Source organism: Rhynchophorus ferrugineus, unplaced genomic scaffold (genome assembly GCF_030347505.1).
Source record: "Rhynchophorus ferrugineus isolate W39M unplaced genomic scaffold, kcgeb_rfMv2 rfM3, whole genome shotgun sequence".
In the NCBI taxonomy this organism is placed as follows: domain Eukaryota; kingdom Metazoa; phylum Arthropoda; class Insecta; order Coleoptera; family Curculionidae; genus Rhynchophorus; species Rhynchophorus ferrugineus.
The window spans coordinates 14,739,085-14,757,004 of record NW_027472582.1 but is presented as its reverse complement, the minus strand read 5'-3'; the positions used below and the strand labels follow the sequence as shown (position 1 = coordinate 14,757,004).

Below are 17,920 nucleotides of genomic sequence, written 5' to 3'. Positions count from 1 at the left end.
GGGGTAGTATACGGAAACTCGGCATCAAGCCAGGTTTTTGCTTCAACTGTATCTTTTTTAAAAAAGAAATATTTTACTAACACGCGAAATTCCTTTTTATCCATTTTTTGTACAATACCAAAAGTTGCTTCACTCAAAATGCTATAATTCTCAACTAATGATCCGACAGCTGTAAAATTTATACACACATCTTTTGAGGGTTAAGGTTAATTAAAAAACGTAAGGATTTAATTCTAATGGCGCCACCTATGTGTCAGGCCGGGGACCTTTCAATTGATCTCTTAGATTCTATTAACAACAAGTATTACCAAAAATTCACATTCTGTTGAACATATAATAATATTTGTCAGGTGTAAATTAGCCAAGATCTGTTGACTTCGTCTTCAAAATATTAGCTAATTTTCATTAATGATTATTTTTAGACACTTCTGAATGAGCGGTTCAAATGCCGGCGTCCGGGAAAGTTAAAAACTCGAAAAAAGTAACGAAACAAAAAGGATCCGGTTACTTCAAGGTGTTCGGAGTATCGCGGGTTAATGGGTTTTTAAATCGAGTATATATTTTGAGTGACACTGTGTGCAACGATCCAGAAATAATACGGTCAACAGAGAGTAAGAGGATGGACCGATGATTGACAGACGTTTGAATCGAGAGGTTGGCAAAATTACTGTGCTGCCATAACGCTAACTATTAAATGGTGATTTATAACATAATTTTGAAAGCAGACCGGTTGCCAATGATCGATACTGTTTATATTTATTTTGTCGATGGTTATTTTGGAGAAAAAATGTAAGGTTACGAATATCGGGTGTGTGTATAAGTAAGTCTCCACTATTCGTATATGTGTATGTGTGAGAATGTATGTGAATGTGTAAGAGCTTACAAATATTAAAAACATAATCTCTAAGTATAATATTAGGATTTTTGTACTAACTAATTATGGAGGAGACCTTTTAATTTTTTATTTAAAGAGATCTGTAGATAAAACAATTACATTTAAAATAAAATAGTATAAAACAAAGTCGCCTTTTCTGTCCCTATATCCCTATGTGCGCTTAAATCTTTAAAACTACGCAACGGATTTTGATGCGGTTTTTTTCAATAGATAGAGTGATTCAAGAGGAAGGTTTATATGTATAATACATGCATAATATACTAAGGCAACATTGCTAATTTTAGAGGTTTCTAACGTGATGTCGTAAATTAACCTCTTTTTTAGGCTTATTTAGCAATTAGCAAAAACGCTGCCTAACCCTACGAGTTAGATCAAATTAATGTACTACAGTATTGTACACCATAAAAAGGTCTACAAAAAAGTCCGCGATGGTATATGTTTATCTTTTAGGGATAACCCACATTAACCATTTTTATTGTTTACTTTTTACGTGAGAAAATGGCTTATTTACGAAGCTATTTTAAGCAATACGGCATTAATCCTTATCGAATTAAGTACCTTAAATACAGTGTGCAATTAATATAGATCAATATGGTTCCTTACAGCATGTAAATTAAACAAATATTTTCGGAGATATTACAAATTTAAAATTTGCGTTTAAAAATGTGTAATGTAATAAAAATTGTATGAATTTAGATATTCCAAAGATAGCAGGAAATCTTCATAGTAAGTATAGGGGAAGAGGAATTGTTTTACTCCAAATTTAATGCGTGCAGGCCAAGGGCAGTAATGAATGAACCAAAAATACTGGATCGATTTTAATCATGTTTTCATTGAGTGACATAGGCATATATATTTTATGCCCGTGCAAAGTCGGAGCGGGCCGCTATGTTTTTATATACAACGTTCATATTTTTTCTGTAGTGTATTTAATTTAGTATCAGCATTGCACCCGTGCGAAGCCGGGGCGGGTCGCTAGTTTAAAATAAAATTAAAGATATTTCTTAAACACTTTAAAAACCTTTTAATTATTTTAATAAAAATTGGTACTTAATATTAAATATTTGGTGTATTATAGTACGATTTTAAAGGTTTTTTAAAAATACCACTATTTTCATTTATTTTTTTTTCCTTAAAAATATCGTTACATCTTTTGTAAGATATTTATATTTCTTCTGGCTTTTATACAAAAAAATCACTTTCTGATTGTGGTTGTGCAATTCATATGATTAGTATGATTTATTTAATTAGTTTAATAAAAGGTTATCAATCTTTTATTGAAATTATGCGCTGAAAGAAACATTGTGTATAATCTATATTGATGTGTTGTATTTTTATACTTTCTTTAAAAGTATTAAAATACACCAAGCCTTTAAATATAAGTGCCAATTTTTTAATGTTTTATATAATATTTAATAAATATATTTTTAAAATAGCGAAATATATCAATATATCGGTCAAAAAATATCGATATTTTTCGGCATCCCTATCTCATAAGCTGCCCTATAGAATGATAAAGAGAGTATATTAACTGATGTCCAAGATAGTATTTTATGTCCTCAGCCAATTTGAGCTCAATAATAAATGTATTTATGTCCAAATGTTTTTTGAAGCCAATTATTTGAAAGAGTAATTACAAAATACATCAGCGGTCAGGTAATTGAAATACCAATTACAAACTCTATTTTTAAACGTAATCTTAAAAAGCAAAATTTTAATATTAAATATTTGTATTTCAATTCCCTTTTAAGTAATGAAAATTCTGTCCAACCCTGTCTATATACTGCTAATATCATCAGTTATACTGTAATATTTATATAGGTTACTTAGAACAGCAAATGTCATTAGATTTTACTGATACAAAATATAGCATAGATAACAAAACAATTTAGAATATCGACAAAAAAACTGGCTAAACACAATTTTTTTCGTCTCGTTGGATTTTCCTTTGTATGAAGTAAGCGTGGAGGCTCATCTAAATGCAATAAATTTTGAAAAAACTGACAAGTCCCGGGCGTCTTGGCCCGGGAAAAAAACGAATCTGGCTGAGCTCCTTGATGTTTTCCCTAATGATTAATTAGCGAAAACGACGTCTAAGACTGAGCGTGTGACGAGTTGTCACGTGTCATTTCGTTTGATTGATGGCAACGTACAGGGTGGCAATTTTGCGTTGGACGATGGTCGTGAAAGACAAGTACGTATGGTCTGATTGGATTTCAAGGGCGTCATGAGATAATTTCGTGCGATTCGCTACTGTTTTCATTTGATTAAAATAATCTCACCTATTATCTAGCTCAGGGCTGTCCAAACTAGATAGGATCTAAGGCCAACAAAAATGACCAAATTTATTGGTAGGCCGCAAAATAGTCGTAATAAAATATTTTTAACAAAAAAAATTGAATCAATTTCAAAAAATAAATAAGGAACTCACTACAAATTTAAAAAATAATCAAATTTAGACTTTTAACACACAAAAAAAGCATTTTAAAATAAAATATGTACATAATAATCATAATAAATAAAAATAAACAAAAACCTTATTTAACCTATGTATTACACGTATTTTATATTCTACTATATACACATAATTTAGCTTAATACCTATCTAAACCTATTTGACTATTTACAATATTATTTTAACTACTGCCGAACAACAACTTAGATTTCTTTTGTTCGTAGTTTAATTTTAAGTACCCAACCGAACCCAAACAGTTATTGATTCAGATTAGATTTAATTTAGGTTAATTTAGATTTGTTTTGTTGGTAATTCAATTGTCACAAAATTATATTATTTTTGTATTCACAACTTGGAAAAAAATCATTATGTTTTAGAAACGTTTTGAACAATTTCAGTTTGCTTCTAAATCCATTTACGTGACCGTACAAGTTGGCTATATTATGTATTTTGCCTTGCAACTTTAAATTCAATTCGTTCAAGCGTTCCGTCATATCAGTTAAAGTGTCAGATGCTATTTAATTTTTTAGAAATAAAGGTATTTATTATTAAGCGAAAAAGCACTGTCCAGCACTTAGCCATCTGATTTCTGAATGTAATAATAAATATCCATAGGTTGCATCAATTTTAGTTAAAAGAACTCTAAATGTTCCATGTATCAATGCCCGGTTTCCACCTCTAATAAAAATCATAACAGCTTTCATAGTTTTCATTTGACGCAAACATTTTCCACATAGGGCTTCTTGGTGAAGCAGCTGTAGAATGACTCATCATGAATCAAGGTCATTTTGTTTTAAAAGTCCCGCCAATCCTGTCCCTGTCATATCTTTTGGCAGACGACAGTAACAGACCTCGCCATCCATGCCTATACAAGTTTCTATTGGCTAGGACTGCACATGCGCCCTTGTCCTAATCTAACCTGACAGTTTTCACAACTCGCATCCTTTTCTACCACGCTTTTCGTACTACAGTCTTAGTTGTGGTTAGATGTCATTTTTAGGTTAATTTTGTATTTACATTTTTGTTGAGGTAATATAATTATTTCATAGGCAAAATTAGCAGCAGATAATGCGAACATAATGTCATATGAACATAATGTGTATAAGGTATGAATTATTAGTAAAATATTATCATTTTATAACACTATAATTTTGTAGTTTGTTATGGAACCAAGGATATGTTAAATAATATGGAAACAGAACTTATTTGAAGATTATAGTAAAGGTAAGAATGAAATATGGTCATGGTTTTCTGTCTATTTGTTATTATATCTTTCTGATTTTACAGATATTTCAAAAGAAGAAAAAAACTATAATGAAGCTAAAAGCTAACGTAGTGTAAATATAAGGTCTATTTCATAGAAAGTGGGTGACATAGTATTTGAAGCTTTGTGATTTATTATTTGTTTTGGTTTATATAACTCCTCAGAGCAGATAAATAATGACATAATACAAAAGGAAGAATATATATTACAGGAACCATAACAAAAAAGACAGCAGGTTATTCATTTGTATACTTCTTTATTATTCGATGGCGAGGTCTTTTACTGTCGTCTGCTTTGGCCCATCAGTCACAATACAAGAACATTTACGAAATCCTCCGCACTCCATAATAGTTTTGTTAACTGCTTCAAATATATCACTGCCTTTAGTTGTCCGATGTAATGGCACTAAGTCTAGTATTTCCTCAATGATTGTAAAATCCTTCGAAATTCAACGAATAAAACTTATTAATAGACTAACATAGGTCTGGTCGGTAGTTTCATACTAACATATTGAATAGCTCTCGCAATCTACAAAGCGATCCCATACCCTTTTCGAAATATTCGTCGCCCCACCGTTTGATGAGCTAATGCTACGGATTCAAACTTTTCCGCCAATTTCGCGTTTAGCAATTGCAACTGCGCACTTTTTCTAAATTAAAATTCCATCACTAAAAGGTTACTTAGCTCTGGCTAATTGTAATGAGACTTCATATGACGCAGCCAAACTTTGTTCATTCTCTGTACTTACTTAAAACATACTTGTTGGCTGTTTTAGTTTTTTTGTTCTCAGCTACCATAACTTTTCTGGCTTCACCAACATGTTTTTATACTTTTCTTCATGTAATGATATATAGTGTCGTTTAACATTATATTCTTTACTTACAGACAAAACTTGCATACAAATTAAATACTGATTTTATTTGATATATTTTTATTTGTTGGAGATAAAATAGTTTCATTCCCATTTCTCATTGAATGCACAGTTTTCTTCACTTAACTTCCGCTTTTTTTGCAGACATGATGAGATTTTTGATTAAAATTTCTATTTACTTAAACACAAAGTGGCCAACATAATAACAAGCTCAAAATAATGAAAGAAAATCTTCATTAACTTGAGAGTAACAAACACAATTAACTAAAACTATTGATAACTAAAACATTTGAATTTCGTCGCGAACATCAATTAGATATAAAAAAACACTTTTTGCCAGATGAAAAAATAATATGCTCATCAAATTATTTGGAATTAAAAAAAATTATAATATTCTCTCTACAAGAATTGTGTTATTTTTGAAGAATAAAGAAAATAAATAGCAAAAGAAAACAGTAGATTTAACTGCTAAGCGGTCTGAAGCTTCTTCGAGAGTTAAAGCTGTTTTGTCCAATAAGCCTTGCATCACCATAAGTTTAAAAAAAACGGACTTCGGCAACAGAGTTCTTCATATCAAACGACTACATTCAGTACTAAAAGTACTGAATTATTAGTCTGTATTAGCGTTGGGAACTATCGACTGAAAACAGTCGATAGTCAAAAAAATAGCGAAAATAGTAATTACTATTTTCAGTCGAATGCACAGTTCGGCTGTTTTTTTCCATTCGTGATGTCAAGAATGTACGAATTCTTGTCTGTATAAAATGTGAGATAGGAAAGGACGGAGATAAATGGTTGGAGCAGTTAATTTTAAATGTGTTTATATTCTCCAATGGTAGTATAAGCGAGACAGAGATGTATATATATTCAGTCACGTACTAACATTAAAAAAGAAAAGGGAAACAAAATTATTAATTTCTATTAACATGTAATAAAGAATATAATTTTAAAGGAAGTAGGGTTACTTTTTTACTGAATGTTCTGTGGATGTGTAAGAAGGAATGGAATAATAACACCACTAATGTTTTATGGTGTTTTAATATATTAATTACTATTTTTAAATAACATAGTATAATAAATATAAATAGTACAATACAACTTAAACAAAACCTAAAAACTAAAGATTTTCAATAACCGTAACTAGTAAATAAAATGTAAACGTATACCTAATCATTGTAAAATCTAATCCATGATGAACCTAAAAATGATCGTACAATAACTACCAGACCCTTTTTAAATAAAAGTTTTATTTATTTTTGAACGGAAATATTTTTAAATTACTGTGAATATTATCATGTTCAACTTTTCTCCGGTGAGGCGATTTCTTCGATCGTTAATTATTTGTCCAGATTTTGAAAAAACTCGTTCCCAGGGGACAGATGTGGCGGGTATAGAGGAATATTTTACGTGTAACTGATATACTTCAGGTAGTTTCATTTTATGGGCTTGCAAAAATCCAATCGGTTTTCTAAACGCCCAATATATGGAATTTCTAAATACTGCTAAATCTGTAAAGTTGCTGCAGTACTTGAAGTAATTACTTCTTTCATTCTAGCTTATTTCATTATTTTTTTATCAAAATATCTTCAGATGTCAATACATTCTTGGTCAGTAGTTGTGTCTTGAATTTTTAGTTGTGAAACTATATTTGTATTTTTTAATTTAGAATGGAAGATACCTTTTTTGTGATAACTTTTTGTATCGCATCAGCATTATTTGCAATACCAAATCCTGCTTTTTTATATCTAAAAATGTGGATTTCCCGCATATCGTGTTCATTTCTAAAATTGCCAGTCTTTTATTGATGACATCTAATAGACAGTTTTGACATTTTTCCCCCTTCACTTGGAATTCACATTTCAAGGTATAATTAAAGTCATCGTTGGGATATCTTTCACCAGATAACTCGGTGGTCATTATCTCAAAGGGCTTTAAATGTTGAACATATTCTGTTAATATAGTCCATTTGTTAACAAATAAAAACTGTGGTGCTCTTCTTAATAGTCAACAAAATAAATTGTTGAATATTAAAGTAGAGTTTTCCTATCAGAAAATGTATTTATTACAAATATTTAATATACTTTATACACCTCTTTACCGTTAATATTTTTAAAAGAAATTTAAAAACTGCTATTGCAAAAAATTCTTCAAATCTTTTGGATCGATGCAATTTCTGAAACCTTTGGAACCTAATTTTAGTTTTCAAAATTTTAGGAAAAAAGTTTTTGACAAACAAAAGGTTTGGACAAAAATCACGAAAGCTTATCAAAAAGTATTACCTATTATACCAGTCCAAAGATTACCTATTATGCCAGTCAAAAGTATCTTACTATTGACCTCGAAAACTAGCGTTCCAAAATGCTGCTATATTAATTTACAATATATAGTTTTTCACAAGCAAACTACAAAAAACAAAAACCACAAATATTACATATAAATTATAAATCTATATAAGCAGAAATTCGGTGCATTACTTTCAAGGTCGCGGCTAGAACGACAAGGCCAGAACATTAAAAATCAGTCGAATGAACTAGTAGAACCGAAAATAGTAACTAAAAGTAAACGACTGAAACAGTCGATAGTAAATAGTAATAAAATCAGTCGGACCGAAAATAGCGACTGAAAACAGTCGATAGTAAAAAGTAGTCAATTATTAAACGGTCGATAGTCTATTTCAGTCGATAGTTCCCAACACTAGTCTGTATATATTAAATAATTCAAAACTAAATGGAAAACTCTTATTTTAGGCAGATACATGTCAAAATCAATGGTTTAACAGTAGTTTAACAGTTTAACAATTGTTTATTTTGATAATTTCCACCCAGATATCAAATAGTAACAAAATAATTTATAATTAATATTGTTCTAAGCGTTAAAAAATAAAAGGCGTTAAAAAATTAAAACTGCAAATAAGACCTCCCACTTTAAAGTAGGCGGCGCTAATCGCGCTGCTTGTATTTATTCCTTTTGGCAACAAAAATATTTGGCAAGTACAACCATAACCTTTCTCTTTTAGTATATAACATTTGTTCTAAAGATAAATAAGTTGTTTGTTTTTCTATGTTGAAAATAACCAAGCCATTACTTAAATATTTTATTTCAAAAAGGAATTGATGTTATATATTACGTGCAACCTTCAACGAATTACGGTTTGGAATTAATTCGTAGCGTCTTACAAAAAATTGCATATATATATATATATATATATATATATATATATATATATATATATATATATATAGTACGATTTGCCCTTTACTTCAAAATAGGCCTCAGTTTCGGCCTCTTCGTTCGACGAAAAGTTCTTCCTAGCGAGCATTCTTTTGAGATCTGAGAACAGGAAATACACAATTTCTGGGGGCTAGATCTGGAGAATACGATCTGGTGGATAAGAAATCAATTCGAAGCCCAATTCATGGATTTTTGCCATCGTTTTCACTGACTTATGACACGGTGCACACTCTTGGTGAAGCAGCACTTTTTTCTTTTTCTTCAAATGCGGCCGTTTTTCGGCGATTTCGCCCTTCAAACGGTCCAATAACGCTATGTAATAGTCTACTGCTGATGTAGTTAATGACAATTATTCCATGCGCATCCCAAAATACAGACGCTATAACTTTGCCAGCCGACTGTTGCGATTTCCCACCCTTTGGGGCGGGTTCATTGTGTGCAGTACACTCTGATGACTGTCGACTGTGGACTTCGGAGAGAAATGATGAAGCCATGTTTTATCCATTGTCGCATGTCGACGTAAAAATTCGGGTTTATAACGCTTGATCATCTTCAAACATTGCTCCGAATCGTCAACTCGTCGTTGTTTTTGGTTAAAAGTGAACTCGCGCGGCACCCACTTTGCACAGAACTTTCTCATAGTCTTATAGTTGATATCTATAGAGTGTCTGCTATTTCATTCAATTTCAATTTACGGAAACGACTAGTAACCATGTAATAATTAAATAATTTAAAAAACTTCCTGTATCCATTTGTTTTCGAGGTAATCGTGTAGCTCTTCGTTTGTTACTTAGAGATAACCATTGGTAGTTAATCGTAGAACTTTGTTTTGGATGCGTTAGATTACTAATTGGTTTGATGTCTTAGCTCAACTCCATATTTACACCCCATAGGTCTAAATTGGATTTATGATTGACTAATAAACCTTTTTGATTTTGGGTCAAGTTGAAAGTCGCTTGACTTTGAATCTAATCTGCTCTGCTTTTTGTCTAACATGATGTTTCAAATTAAACCTATCATCAATGATGCAAAATTAATATGAACAGAACTATTCGAAAAAGTATTAGAAGTGTCAAATGAAACTTGCACAAAATTTCAAAATATAAATAGTAAAATTAAAATTATCAAATATTTTATTAGACAACATATATTTTTGTGAAAAACTCAGAGAGCTAATAATCATTTTATTTTATTAAGTGTGTTTAAAATGTTTACCAGCCCAAAAGCTTTTATCGCACAAACCTCTCATCATTACATATTGGCGCGTACGAAAAACCAAACCTCCTTATCTAGTTCTTATCTGAACGATAAAAAAAGCAATTAACTTTACCAAACGTTGTTCTCCTTCATATACGCGCATTATGCCCGAACTATGGGTATTTAACGATTTTTCAAGTGGTCGCCGTTACCTACGACTAATTTATGACGGCGAACGCATGTCAGAATTTTTAAAACAAAGTTAACAATACATAAATCTTAAGTTCAAGTGTAGTTGTTTGGGGTTTCTGGCCCACCTATGTTGTGACAAATTTAAACCCCACATCAGGCTTTTTGGAATAGGTCACTGCGGGCAGTGGCGTGGCTATCGGTGGGTAACGATAGCTCATCATTGTCAAAGATCAATTTTCAATCATATTTTTAAATACACCAGAATCGACTTATATTTTAATTAATTTATTTACTTACCTTTTCGAATCTAGAGTAGTCAACCAATTTAACAAAAACTTAAACGATAAAAAATATTGCTCCGCTGCATTTCTGGATATTTCTCAGGCCCTCGACAAGATGTGGCACGCTGGACTGCACGTTAAATTGAAAAAGCACTTTCAATTTCTGAAATAGTACCTCTCAGACAGACATTTTATTATCAAACACGGTGGCGAATACCTACAGCCCATATATTCGAGTGTTCCGCAGGGCAGTGTTCTCAGTCTATTGTTATATCTTATGTATACAGCTGACTTACCGATCTCACGAAACACTACTGTTGCAACATATGCTGACGATACAGCGGTTTTATCATCACACGGCCCACAAAAAACCTTCAACTTCATCTTAACAAAGTCGAATAGTGGTTGAAAATGTGGCCTATCAAAGCAAATGAGACAAAATCTATCCATATGACATTCCCCTTTGAAGAAGAACATGTCCCTCAGTAAAATTGAACAATCATGAACTTCCGCAAGCAGACAGCGTTAAATATCTGGGAATACATTTTGATCGACTTGTGACTTAAACTTGAACGCAAACAGCTTGGGCTTAAACTAAACCAAATGTATTGGCTGATAGGGCGTAAATCTAAATTATCATTAGATAATAAAGTTTTGCTGTATAAGTTAATACTTAAGCCCATCTGGACCTACGGTATTGAACTGAGGGGTACTACTAGCAAATCTAACATAGATATTCTCCAGAGGTTCCATAATAAAGTGTTGCGAATCATCGTCGATACCCCATATTACGTGTCCAACAAACTGATTCAACGCGATATCCACATAGAACCCATAGCGAGTGTGACTCGAAGTGCTAGTGCGAAGTACTCTGAAAGACTATTAGTGCATCCTAATACATTCGCCAAACAATTAAATGTGCGCGATGACAGTGAAGTGCGTAGGCTCAAACGCAAACTACCATACGAACTGGTTAATAGACAAATAGAGTGAAATTTAATAATTTCGATAATTAGTTAGAACAGTCATTAAAATAAGTTAGGATAGACCTTAAAATAAGTTAGAATAGTATCTAGAATAAGATTTAGATTATAAGTTGTACAGCAGATCGCATACTGAAGTGATCTCCTACATGTTAGGATTGTTATATTATATAACGGAAATCAAACAATAATACTTATTGCCCACGGGCAAATTATTGATGTTCCAAGAGATTAATAAAAAAGAAATATTTTCGAATCAAATATGGTAAATGGTAAAAAATATTTTAAAGCATTATTTTAACATATCTTTTGATATTTTTCATTGCATTAAATTAATTAATTATCATTCATAATTGATCATTACATTGATAGAAGAAAGTTAGAATGATTTAAAAACAATTAATAGGTTGCAGGTTATTTTTATGAAACAAGAAAAAGTTTCTTAATGCAATTAATATGATACAACGCTATGAACTATTGACATATATTTAAAATTTTATTTTTTTATAATACTGATATTCATTTAGATTTATTCTATAAGACATATTATTTAATTTACAAAGTTTTTTATTTAAAATTATGACTTATCTGCCTCTAATTAATTTAATGTAGTATCAAAAATAACAAAAATTAAAATATTTAGATTGAAATAATTAATAGTTGAATTATTTGGCTATAAATGACATAATAGACATTAATTGGGATGACATATTTTAATGGACACTGATCAATAATAGCAAGAATATTTATGTATGTATTAAAATCAGAAAATAGAGAACGGATTTATAAACATTAATTTATTTTCAAATATAAGTCAAGATTGATAAGTAATTTAAAAATTTTGAGATAGGTTTTAAATTGAGAAAAGAATATTAGAGTATCATAGAGTGGTTCTTCAAAATTATACTATCCACAACTGAACTTCAGCAAACATATACAAATATCTCTATGTAAGTTTCTCTAGTTTGGAAAATATCATAATCATATTTTATATTATGATAAAATGAAAAGTCCTGTAATTAAACAAATTTAAATAAAAAATCATTTGCAGAATATTTTTAGTTTTAGTTTTTAATTGAAAGAAAATTGTTACGAAACGCTGTTCAAAATTCAGGATTAATATATTACAGCAATTAAAATGTATGACTATTGCTTCTAGTACTTTAGTTGTGATGCTAAGAAAATAGCAACTCTTTAGTGCAAAAGTTTTAAAAAATTGTGATGATGCCATACTTTTAGTAGTATATAAGATGGGGCAAAAGTCTCGCTACCATTTTGTTTTGACACTAAGGTGGGGCAAAAGTTCCGCTACCATTTTCATTGCGCACCATCTTGGTTGTAACGAGCAAAAATAGTGACAATATCTATTGAAAATTAACCGTTCCATTATAGCCACCCGGGGCGTCATCGCGTAGCGGGACTTTTGCCTCACTTTATAGATCTTAAGAAGCTTAACACGTAAGAAAGAAGGAAAAATATGGAAACGAACAGGGTAAAGGTTGCAAAGAAAACCTAAATATTGGACTAAAATTGAAAACGATGAATAACTTCTCTTTTCAGTAAGCGGCATTTGTTCGAAGTGTGAACAAAAAATGTTTTCAGTGTTTTGAATCTGTTCCGAGTAAATAGCATTTACTAAGTTTCGCTCTATTTCTTTAATTTGAAGAAAAACGCGAATAAAGGTCATCGAATGCTGTGTGAAGCTTAGGACAAGGAGGCTTCATCGATTTCAACATACAAATGGTGTTTCTGACGTTCTAAAGGTGGTGATTTTGACACTGAAAATAAAGAGCGTTCTGGACAGCTAAAAAAAACTGCGGACAAATATTTGAAGGCATTACTCGATGAAACCAAAAATGGGGATGGCGATCGACTACAAGGTATGCATTTGATGGCGAAAAACGATCAAAATACTTTCAGAGCAAAGACAGAACAATGTTATTCTTCAGCATGACGACGCTCGACCACATGTTGTAAAACTGGTGAAAAAATACTTGGAAACATTAAAATGGAAAGTACTACCCTTCAGTCTGTATTTTCCGGACTTTGCTCCTTCCGATTACAACTTACTCCGACATGAGCAGCGTTTCACTTCTTGTGAAGATACCAAAATGGGTATATTTATGGTGAGCCTCAAAAGATACAGCATTTTTTCGACATGGATAAAAATCCTTTAAAAGCTTTAATATAAAAAAAGTATATGTAAAAAATGTCATTGAATAAACATAATGTAGCATCGTATAACATTTTTTAAGTTATTGAAAAATAATTCTATTGTTAATTGAAAAAGTTCATTGAAAAAAAGTTGAGAGAAAAGAAGTTTTTAAAATTATTTTGAACCGTATTGGATGTTTCAAAATAAATAGAAACCTACCCCAAAAATTTTACTCATCAACATTGTCTCCTCTATCACTTTTATCACTTATTCTGGCCAGTGCCATTTGATTTGGTTTATCCAATTCCATAAAATTATTACTTTTCCGATGTTAAACGGAAATTCCGTCGGAAGGCTACAAAAATTCTTGAAAATTAATGCACAGCCGCCACTGATTTATTTTTAAAGGTCTCACTAATGATTTATCAGAGCCGAGGATTGGAAGACCACATGTTAATGGCGATGACCATATTCGATTTCGTTCATTTGTCCCCGGTTACGGAAGCTGTATGACAGTGTGAATCGATGATAGTATTTTTTCACGTAACGCCGTGAGTCAAAGGAGGCTTTGGAGAGTCGTCGAATTTTGATTTTGACAAAGTTCTCTTGCATATGGTAAGATAAAAAGCGAAATGTTCCCATATGGTGGCAATTAATCTCAGTCCCGAGTCTTATTGATACTAAAACTATTAGGCATTATACCACATCCCATTTCAATTTGTTTTTATAAATATTTATAATTAGTGTTGCTAAATGTGTTCATTGAAAGTTAAATATTATGTGATTTTGTGACGTTTTAACTGGAATAAAAATAAATATATTTAATTTACAATAACTTACAGAAAATATTGCCTCTTGGACAATTACATTTATAAATAATAATAAAATATAAATTTTACGACCATGCCCTAGCAGGATTCGAACCCAAGACTATCGCAACAGTAGGTGGACAGTCCTGTTGCTGAAAAAATATCGATATATCGATATTTTTGGCCGATATTTTATTGAACGATATATCGATATGTTTTTCGATATTTTTTTTTCATTAAAGATATTTAAACAATATAAAAAACATTTTAGAAATTTGGAAAAATTTCTACTTAATTTTAAGGTTTTTTTTTGAAAATTTTTTCTTTTGATATATCAATATTTTTCTCGCCGGTCGACACCCCTAAAGACGGCCTTTTATTTCACATGAAAAAATACCTAAAATGTATGCCTCTAGACTAGAATACCCCCTTAACTTTATCTTGTCAGCGTTCATTGAAAACATAGAAAAAATAGAAATTTCACGGTATAGGCGACCTTGGGGAAATGTTTTGTTTAGTTCAATCAACTGTAGCGCTGCGATCGCAAATTGTGATTGGTAGTTTAAATTCCAGGTGCCGCCACTAACATGAAATGTGATTGGTCGATCAAATTTTGAGAAATCAGCATTTTCTATGGGCGTCCATTTTTATGTTTGTTGTTTGTAGGTTATGGTTTTTGTTTAGATCACGAAATTTTCGTTTTACGTTGTGCTATTTTCAGTTTTACATTAATTATTATGGAGTAATAATATAAAAATTGATGACAATACGTCAGTGTAGTAAAAGATGTAGTGTACCGGGGTAAAATTCTACTACGGAAATTAGACATCGTTTCCCAAAGAATGATCTCGCTCCTTTCCAAAAATGGGTTGATCAAGTAAATAGTAGTAAGTTACCTGGATAAACCACAATGCAAATATATCAACGTCATGGTGTTTGTTATGGGCATTTTAGTGAAAAATTTAGAATTATCCTTCCTTCACGAACAGGTATTAGGGTAAATGCATATCCATCATTGGTTTTATCAGGTACATATAAAATTATCTATCTACTACATGTCTGTTTATATATTGTTTGTTTACAGAAATTCAAAAACTTATGAAGATGTCAGTAGTAATAAAATTCAATTAATCTACCAAGTTGTTCGTATGCTGTCAGTGTGATGTCTCTACATAAAGAAGTCTTACAAGAAGGTAATAATTAATATAACTGGATAATTAGTAGTAATAAATACTACTTTTAATTGTAAAATATCCCTAAAATATTTGCAATACTTTAACTTTTTAGAACAATCAGTGTTCAATCATTTTATAGTAGAGGAATTATATATTTAAATTTGATTGCCTTGTTAAGAAAATATTTGTTATGGTGCCATCAACTAAAAATTTAATTGCTAGTTTTAGGGGATTTATTACCTTAAAGAAATCTATTTTGTCTAAATTTACAAATAACTACATTTGTTTAACATATCTTAACCAAGATTGCTTAAAGATTTTTGTTGGATCTATTAGAGGTCATAGAGGTAGAAACAGCATCCTTCCCCTAGTATGTTCGAGAAATTTTTAAAAGGGCTCATCATTTCAATTTTTTCACATCATTCTCCCGGAGAAAATTGTGAAGAAGATGAACATATTAGATAACTTATATTCTTTTTTAACGAGAGATCTAGTACCACTTGAGGTTGTTAAATCACCAGTTGAGTCTATATTTTCAGTTCCAGAGAATTTTGCTCTGAGGAAAACAAATGTCTAATATTGTATTTTAGTCTTATTTCAGGCTATTTAACAAAACTTCTGAAAGAGAGACAACATGCAATATTTGTCTATATTCTATATTAAGTAGTTCCACAGATTAAATACTTTAAAATCTAAATATTTTTAAAAAACACAAATTTTTAGTGTTTCGACTGTCCAATCCATAATGATTTTCAAGACAAAATTTTAAGTTATTCTGAGGTTTGATTGTATTTTTGGTTTAATGAAGTTAATGCAATATCAACAGGGAAGGATTTAAAGTTTACCTTCAATATATCAAGATAAGTTAGAACTCTAATAGATCCCATAAAATTGATCGCACTAAACATATATGGGAAGGCGTTATAGAAGAATTATAGATATTTTAATATTGCCTAGGATAGAGTTCATAATTGTTTTTTTTTTGCTTTTTGTTTATATATATTTATATTATTTACACTTATGTATATTTGTATAGGATTTGATTTTAATAAATTAATTTTAAAATTTAAATTTGATTTTTATTTAAATACTATTGGCCAATAAGTGTGACGTCACAAAATAATCAGGGAAAATGGCAGACCAATCAAAGCAAATTATTTTCCTTACAGGTTTCTACATAACTATTTTAAACTAACCAATCAAATTCGCGTTATCAGCGCCGCCAATGATTGGACTAAGCGAAACTTTGCCCCACTACTTACCATTGCAGTTGCACACCCCTGATTGAAAATAAATAATGACAGTTTTTGCAAATCTTACCATATCAACGGAGATTATTCTAGTGGTTGTCATGGTAATGTCACTCTGACAGATGTACATTAGTTCAATTTTTGTACATTAAAAAAGTTATAAATACTCCGTTTTAAATACGAGATACTTAAAAAGAAGTAAATGTGCCAAATTTCAAAACAATTTATTGGTAGTTTCGTCGATTGTGATTCTTTTTGTAATATCGTAAAGTTAATAAGCATCAAATTAGTTCGTTTTAATAACATTTTTGGTAAGAAAGTCGTTTATCAAATACCTGTTATGAAATTAACCATCAGATCTAAAAATATTTACTATTTTATATTTTATTATTATATTTACAGTATATTTATATACTTAAGATCATACTTGTTTAAAAAATAAAAGATTTAAAATGTATAAATATACCAAAGATTTTATCTAATATTGACAAATACATTTTTACATATAATTCGCCATTTTTAAATATAATTATGTTAATCATACTATAAATATAACATCTTATTAAAATTATAATTGACATTGCTTTCTTGAAAAATATAAAAACCACATTGTGGCGCCATCTATCAACACCTATCGGCGGAATAGTTGGAAAGATTTTAGACCTTACTGGATTGGGCAAAAAGCTTATTTTAATGTTTTTTTTTTCGAAAATTTTTTCTTGTGATATATCAATATTTTTCTCGCCGGCCGACACCCCTAAAGACGGCCTTTTATTTCACTTGAAAAAATATGTAAAATGTATGCCTCTAGACTAGAATACCCCCTTAACTTTATCTTGTCAGCGTTCATTGAAAATACGATTTCACAATTTTACGGAATACAAACAATCAAAAATAAAGAGCGGAATTGTTTAGGTGAAAATATTAAGAAACGTTGACCGACCTCCGTGCAGTTTAAATCGGCCGCAACGAAAACACCTTCGGATGATCCCGATCGAATTATAAATATATCATTCGATTTTTTTTCCAATTTTTCAAGACATATTTCATCGACTTCAAACGATTTTCCCTACGTTCATGACAAATTTATTAAATTTATATTCATTTATCCATTTGTTTTTATACTAAATCTCGTTTGGCATTTCGTTTACGGTTCGCCGAG

At 30.8% G+C, this 17,920-nt stretch overlaps 1 protein-coding gene and 1 long non-coding RNA gene across 2 annotated transcripts in view; one reads left to right on the top strand and one right to left on the bottom strand.

Moving 5' to 3' along the window:
- The window catches only part of Nagk (N-acetylglucosamine kinase), a 73,462-nt gene that overhangs the window by 50,806 nt on the left and 4,736 nt on the right, over positions 1 to 17,920 (bottom strand). The window lies entirely within an intron of this gene.
- Positions 15,028 to 15,729, top strand: LOC143194331 (uncharacterized). The gene is made up of 2 exons (XR_013005296.1): positions 15,028 to 15,361; positions 15,418 to 15,729. It is a non-coding gene; the product is annotated as an uncharacterized LOC143194331 (long non-coding RNA).